The sequence below is a fragment of the Papio anubis genome, chromosome 1 (genome assembly GCF_008728515.1).
Source record: "Papio anubis isolate 15944 chromosome 1, Panubis1.0, whole genome shotgun sequence".
In the NCBI taxonomy this organism is placed as follows: Eukaryota; Metazoa; Chordata; class Mammalia; order Primates; family Cercopithecidae; genus Papio; species Papio anubis.
In genome coordinates this window covers 104,211,830-104,220,166 of record NC_044976.1, presented here as the reverse complement: position 1 = coordinate 104,220,166, position 8,337 = coordinate 104,211,830, and the positions used below count along the sequence as shown (strand labels likewise).

Sequence of the window (8,337 nt, the reverse complement as noted above, 5' to 3'; positions counted from 1 at the left end):
AGCTGATTTTGAAGATGAAAGTTAATTCATTTATACATTTGTTATGTGTTATAAATTGTAAGAATCTCTAAAAATAAAAGTAACTTGTCACTTGTTGAATTTTTATTGAGAAGACACTTCATAGAAAAACATCACAGTAATTCTTCAAGTATTTGACATATGAAATAATTAGATGTGTTTTCTTTACTCCTACTTTGTGTTATAAAATGGCCTTAAGATGAGAATAAAAAATGCTCTCTGCCTAAATTCAACAGATTTAAATATTTTGTCAATATGTTTTAGAAGGTACAAAAGAATAGACAGCAGTGGGAATATGTGTGTCTTTAGGAGAGGACCACCAAGTATATTTTTGAAAGAAAAGTGAAGAATGACAAAATAGTAGTATAATAGATGTTAAACAAAGTGTGACTGTCATCTGGTCATGGACTTTGGTATTGTGATGTTGCAGTGAAATGTGAATTTTCTGGGTTATTGTTTATTACTAAATGTGGGCTAGGTACCAAAAGACAAGAATGAAACATGACAAAGAATATTCTTAAAATATAATAGGAAATTATTAAAGGCATATCAGCTTTTTCTTCCTGAAAAACACATAATAAGTAATCATCTCTGTCTTCTATTTTGTCCCAGGTTTCAAGTTATATTTTGTTATATAATAAAGCATTGTGGCCCAAACAACATCCCTATTGTATCAGCTGGCAGCCATTGTTCAACCAGAGGAGCAAAACCACTTGGCTATATATTATATATTTTTGTTGCAGGAAATCAGCCTCATATAACAGGAGGTTGTTAAAAAGCCTCTATAATGCTTTTTGTGTCCACATATGATGTATAATCTTGAAATTGCAGGGTAAGCAGTTGATAGATGTGAAGGGGGAATATCAAAGGCAGGCAGCAATGATTAAATAAACTGGAACCCTAAACTGAAACCAGCCAGCCATTCTTCTTTCTTTTGACTTTGGTATTAAGAGTATCTTGCAGAAACAGGGGCCTTGTGTCAGAAAACTGAACCTTTCCAAGGAGTCAGAAATGCTGAAGGAAAACACAAGAATAGGTAGAGCAGTTGCAGATCTGGCTACTGCTTCAAGACATTGAAATGAGTCATCAGATCAACAAACACGTGTGTGTGTGTCTCTCTGTGTGTGTGACTTACACAGAGAGACACACACACACACCTGAGAGGGGAGAGAGAGAGAGAAAGAGAGAGATATTAAATGGTTGCTACCTTCCATTTACCCTGCAAATCTCCCAAGAATCTTCTCCCAGCAACCTTCTAATGTGTCCAAATTAGAAACACACAAGATAGGAACTTCTCAAAAGTTTAGCTCAGTCTAGTTAAGATGACACATAACACTTAACATGTGTTTTACATAACAGTAATTTTTAAAAATCGGACTATCAAATATGGTGCTTTAGTCCTTTTTCACACTTCTGTAAAGAACTGCTTGAGTCTGGGTAATTTATAAAGGAAAGATTAATTGACTTACATTTTAGCCTGGCTGGGGAGGCCTCAGGAAATTTACCATCATGGCAGAAGGCGAAGAGGAAGAAAGGCACCTTCTTCACAAGGCAGCAAGGAGAATGATCATAAGAGAAACTGCACAACACTTATAAAACCATCAGATCTCATGAGAATTCACTCACTATCATGAGAATAGAATAGGGGAAAATGTACCCATGATCCAATTATCTCGACTTATTCTCTTCCTTCATACTTGGAGATTATGGGGACACGAAGTCAAAATTTGACTTTCATGGGGACACAAAGCCTCCTCATTCTGCCCCAGCCCCTCCCAAATCTCATGTGTCTTTCACATTTCAAAACCAATCCTGCCTTCCCAACTGTCCCCCAAAATCTTAATTCATTCCAGCATTAACCCCAAAGTTCAAGTCCAAAAGTCTCATCTGAGACAAGACCCTTCCACCTAGGAACCTATAAAATCAAAAGCAAATTAGTTACTTCCAAGACACAATGCAGGTACAAGCATTGGGTAAATATTCCTGTTCCAAATGGGAGGAATTAGCCAAAACAAAGGGGCTACAGGTCCCATGTGATTCTGAAATCCATCTGGGGAGTCATGAAATTGTAAATATCCAAAATGATCTCCTTTGACTCCATGTCTCACATTCAGATCATGCTGATGCAAGAGATGAGCACCTCAGGACCTTGGGCAGCTCCAACCCTGTGGCTTTGCAGGGTACAATGTCCCTCCCAGCTGCTTTCACAGCTGGTGTTCAGTGTCTGTGGCTTTTCCAGGTGGAAAGCTGTCAGTAGATCTACTATTCTGGGTTCTGGAGAACAGTGGCCCTCTTCCCACAGCTCCAATAGGCAGTGCTCCAGTGAGTACTATGTGTGGGGGCTCCAGTCCCACATTTCCCTTTTGCACTGTTCCAGCAGAAATTCTCCATGAGGGCTCCAACCCTGACGGTTTCTGCCTAGATATCCAGAAATTTCCATACAACTTCTGAAATCTAGGTGTAGATTTCCAAAGCTCAATTTTTGTCTTTCATGTACTGGCAGGACCAACACCACATAAACTACCAAGACTTGGGGCTTGCACCCCACTGAAGCAATGGCCCAAACTGTACCTTGGCTCTTTTTAGCCATGACTGCAGCTGGAGTAGGTAGGACACAGAAAACCAAGTCCCTAGGCTGCACAGAGCAGCAGAGTCCAGGCCCATGAAACCATTTTTACCTCCTAGGCCTCAGGCCTGTGAGAGGAGGGACTGCTGAGAAGGTCTCTGACATGCCTTGATGTTTTCCCTATTGTCTTGGTGATTAACATTCTGTTCCTCATTATTTAGGCAAAGTCCTGCAGCTGGCTTGAATTTCTCCCCAGAAAATTGTTTTTTCTTTTCTACCACATCATCCCACTGCAAATTTTTCAAACTTTTGTTCTCTGATTCCCTTTTAAACATAAGTTCCAATTTCAAACAATTTCTTTGTGAATATATAAAACTGAATGCTTTTAAGAGCACCTAGGTTACCTCTTGATTGCTTTGCTGCTTAGAAATTTTCTCTGCCAGATACCCTAAATTATCTTTCTCAAGTCCAAGTTCCACAGATCTCTAGGGCAGGGTCAAAATGCCACCAGTGTCTTTGCAAAAGCATAGCAAGAGTCACCTTTATTCCAGTTCCCAACAAGTCTCTCATCTCCATCTGAGGCCACCTAGGCCATTCATTGTCCATATCACTATCAGCATTTTGGTCAAAGTTGTTCAACAAGTCTCAATGAAGTTCCAAATGTTTTCATATCTTCCTGTCTTCTGAGCCCTCCAAGTTTCTGTGAAGTTTTAGACTTTCCCACTTTTGTTTTTGTCTTCTTCTGAGCCCTCCAAACTGTTTCAACCTCTGTCTGTTACCCAGTTCCAATATCACTTCCATATTTATGGGTATCTTAATAGCAGTACCCCACTTTCTGTGGTATCAATTTACTGTATTAGTCTGTTTACACACTGCTATAAAGAATGATCTGAGACTGGGTATATAAAGGAAAGAAGTTTAATTGACCCACAGTTTAGCATGTCTGGGGGTGGGGGATCAGGAAATTTACAATCATGATAGAAGGCACAGGGGAAGTGAACAACCTTCAGAAGGCATCAGGAAGGAGAATGACCACAGGACGAACTAGCAAACACTTATAAAACCATCAGATCTCGTGAGAACTCACCATCATGAGAACAGCATGGGGGAAACTGCCCCCATGATCTAATTATCTCCACCAGGTCTCTCCCTCGACAAATAGGGATTTGGGGGATTTGGCAGATTCTGGGGATTAAAATTCAAGATGAGATTTGAGTGGAGACACAAAGCCTAACCATAGTATATGGAATTTTGGTGTCATCAGAAAATTGACTTTTAAAAACTACACATATTTATTTTTTTAATTGACACACAATTGCTGGGTCTATTCACTGGGTAAATAAATGTGATGTTTTGATATATGTATATATCATAGAGAGTTGACTTTTGCTTATTCATTGATCAAATGTTCACCTGTTAATATGTAGTTTTTAATATTGTTTTATTGCTGTCAGAATTAGCATTTAAGCTCTCCTTCACAGGAAACTGCTACAGGGAGCATAACTGATTCATAGCCCCAGTCGCTTTTCTTTTGGAGTAACCATAATTTCGTTTCAAGGCCATGTATAACCTGGCTTGCTCTCAACCAATAACTAAGCCCAATGTGGATACTAGTGCCAGCCCATTAGGATGGGATTCAGAACTTCTAAATTGAGCAATGTTAACTCAGGGAGTGCTTGTTTGCCTAGCTGAAACTTTCTTAGAAATGTGTTGCAGTCTAATATTCTTACCCAATACTTCCCTTTCTGTCCCTTTCACTGGTAACAGAACAGTATCATAAGCTGTTGTTTCTCCCTGCATACTATTCTTTCTTTTATCCTTTGCAGGTAATCCCTCAAAATAATCTATTACACATCAAATTCTTTTCTGTGCTGTTTAAATTATGCTAACTAGTGATTTTACTCAATAAATATTTAAATGTATATAATGGCATTTTTGTAGAATACAAAAACCAAATAGGGAAACTCAACAAGCTTACATTCCATTGTGGGACAAAAGGTATATAGAAGTGATCAATATATACAAGATAATATTTTATCCTGTATCTTTCATAGAAAGTTTGTCATGAATACTTCTTAGAATTTTAAATTTGAAGAGTTCCAGTTACCTAATATGTATGTACCTAAATACTTGTGATATAGGAAGAGGGTCATTAAAGGACTTCATAGGAAAAATAATTGTATACTATATTGTATGAAAATGTTGTAATTGTATTAAATTCTGAAATAAATTGTATTAAATTCTGAAAGACAAATGTTGAAAATATTTTAGATTCATAAGACAATATAGAAAAACATAATTAAAAACACACTTGTAGTACAGAAAAAAATGAATGTTAGTCTTGCTGTAATTTTTCACAAAATTTTGCAAAGTCATAAAAATAACTTCACAGCTGATGTTAAGAAAGCAATCAGTAAAAATTCGTTGTTGCATTAAACATTATTGATATTCTCAAACGTATTCCTACACTTGATCTTAGCCAAAAGGCCGAGAAGCGATCAAATGTATTCCTTTATATTTACATACGTTCTGAATTGTTGACTACATCATCTCCTTCTAGGTTTTAGAATGTGTCTAACTCAGTCAGGGTATCATTTGTTCATTAATAGTTCGAGTACAACACCAACGTCATTAAATCGTGCTTCTCCTGCAAAAATCTTGCTTCTCCTGCAAAAATCTTGCTTCACATTGCAACCTATTCACATTCTCAGAATTTGAAAGATATCAAAAAATAAATGAGACTAAGCAAAAAAGATTTGACCTTACAAATGGGGCTAAAAGATTAAATTACTAGAGAAGAGATGTTTGCTTTAGAGAATGTAATAAAAACTCAGTTCATCAGTGTGTTGTTTCATTTTTTAACTTTATTTACTCATCTATTATATGGATCATATATTAAATAGAAGGCTAGTTATAGATAACTATAACTGTAGTATATGCACATTTTATGACAAAGTGTGATGCAAAATAAAAATATTTTCTCTATTTAAATAAGCAAATATATTCATTTACAATTTTTTAACATTTCAAATATACATTGTGAAAATTTTACAAAACAGAAAAAATTAAAGAATGTAAAACTGTCTAAAAATTCTATCCTTGATAAATAATTGTTATTGATATAATGATATAAACTATAACATGTTGCAAATAACTTTCTATGTAACTAAATATTTTTCTGAAACGTAATTATAATAGATAAAATATTTCAGAAAATATATTATGGATGTAAGACTGATATGAGATAAACATTCAATTATGATCATTTCATACTTTTTTTAATAAAAGTTTTGGCACATTAGTCCTGTGATTTATGTGTGGAGGATGGGCATGGGGGATAAGAAATGGAACTTTGTATTCTAAATATTTAGTTGTCTAATCATTTATATAATAATTCATTTTATCCTCAATGATAACATTTCCTACTTTAGTAATATATAAAGATAGACTTACATGTTTTTGTCTATTTTAAAAATTATCTTAAGACAATTATTTTGACAGTATTAAAACCTTTTCCTTATGGAAGTTTTATAGTACTTTTTTATAGTTGATAATGTGAATCATTCTATTTTTTTCAACAATATCTTGGCTACCTTTTTATATATAAGCTCCAGGAACATTTTACAATTATGTAATCTGTTATAGATTCTGTTAATCATTCACTATAATTTATAAATTGATTTAAAATAATGAACATTTTTAATATATTTATTTTTCAAATCAGGATATTTGTGTTTCTTTACTTATCAGATTGTTATTTATGCACTTCAGTAAAATTTTAGTTTTCTTTATCCTGATCAAGAACCTTTCCTACTAATTGTATTTCTATTTATTTTACATTTTTTCATTGTTTCATACTTTTAAAAAAATATCATATTTAAACAGATATTTACTGTAATATTGGAATAACTGATTTGGGAATACTTGGTTACATACTCGCGATCATCTTGGGTTCTTCAATTTTCTTTTTGTATTTTATTTTCTCTAGAATAACTCTAAAATCATTAGCAAATTATAATGATTTTTATTTCCTATACACACACATAAACACACACATTTCTTTTACAGTATGTATAAATACTTGTGTATGTTTTTATCTCTCTATATATCATTATACATACAATTTTGTCATGTATTGCATTCAGCTATAATTTCCAGAAAAAGTGATAATTGTGAGAATGATTATTTTTGATATAATTCAGATATTACTGAGATTCCTTAATGTTTCTTCATTAAATAAAATGTTCTCTACTGGCTTAAAAGAGAGCTTTAAATCATTTATGGGATTTACATTAATTTTTAAAGAATTCATTTTAAACAAAAATGAATACTGAATTATTTCTAAAACATTATAACTTCTATAATTTCTGTGATATTCCCAATTGCCTATTGATAAGATAATTTGTATTATTTTGTGATTTAAAGGTTTACTTTCTTTGTCTCCTAGATTTGTTGGTCTGCTTATTTATTTATAATTTAACTCCAGTAATAATTTTATTCAAATGACCCACAAAAACATAAATGGTACTTATGTTAGTGATAATTTTTTCTCATCTGTCATCTCTTCCAAGTTTCATATCTCATCTTAAAATTCTTTTTTGTCTCCCATTATATATCTATTTGATTGCTATACAAAGTTAGAATATAATTTTCACAGTGCATGAGATCTCTTTCTTAATTTTAAATAATTCGTTTTCAAGTTGATTTTATAATGCCATTACTTCCTTCTGTATTCTGAATGTTTTCATATTTTCTCTTCACTTCTTCCATCTTTCTTTCTTTCTTCTTTTCTTTCTTTCTTTCTTTCTTTCTTTCTTTCTTTCTTTCCTTTCTTTCTTTCTTTTCCTTCTTTCTTTCTTTCTTTCTTTCAATACATAATATTTCTACATATATATCTATGTCATATATGATATCTATATGTGATATTTTGTTACATGCATTCATCATGTAAGGATCACATCAGGGTATTTTGGGAGTATTCATCACCTCACATATTTATCATTTCTGTGTGTTGGGAACAGTTCAGTCCTCTCTTCTAGTTTTGATATACATACACATTATTGTTAACTATAGTCACTCTACTCTGCTATCAAATATTGGAAATCATTCCTTTTATCCAGCTGCATGTTTGTACCTATTAACCAACTTCTCTGTATCCCCTCCATCCCCACCCACACAATCATTCCAGCTTCTGTTATCTACCGTTGCCCTCCCTAATTCTATGAGATCAACATTTTTAGCTGCCACTTAGGAGTGATAGCGAGCTATATTTGTCTTTCTGTGCTTGTCTTATTTTACTTAATATGATGAGCTCCAGTACCATCCATACTGTAGCAAATAAGATGATTTCTCTTTTTTTATGCTCAAAGAGTATTCCATTGTGTATATATGTCAGATTTTCTTTATTCATTCATCAACTGATAGGCACATAGACTGATATAGGTTGATTCCGTATTTTTCATATTGTGACTAATGTGGCAATAGATATGAGAGTGCAGGTATCCCTTTATGGAATGTTTTATTTTATTTTATTTTTTGAATAAATATCCAGTGGTGGCATTGTTGGGTCATATGGTACCTCTAGTATTAGTATTTTGAGAAATCTCTATATTTTTTCCATAGTGGTTATACTGATTTACATTCCCATCAATAATGTATGAGAGTTCCCTCTTATCTGGATCCTCTGTTATTTCTGTTTTTTTAATTGCCATACTAACTGAGATGAGATGATATCACATTGTGGTTTTGACTCA

General features: G+C 33.5%; 1 pseudogene; it reads right to left on the bottom strand.

Moving 5' to 3' along the window:
• Positions 1–4,923: 4,923 nt before the first annotated feature.
• Positions 4,924–5,083, bottom strand: LOC116271878 (annotated as a pseudogene).
• Positions 5,084–8,337: the final 3,254 nt, after the last annotated feature.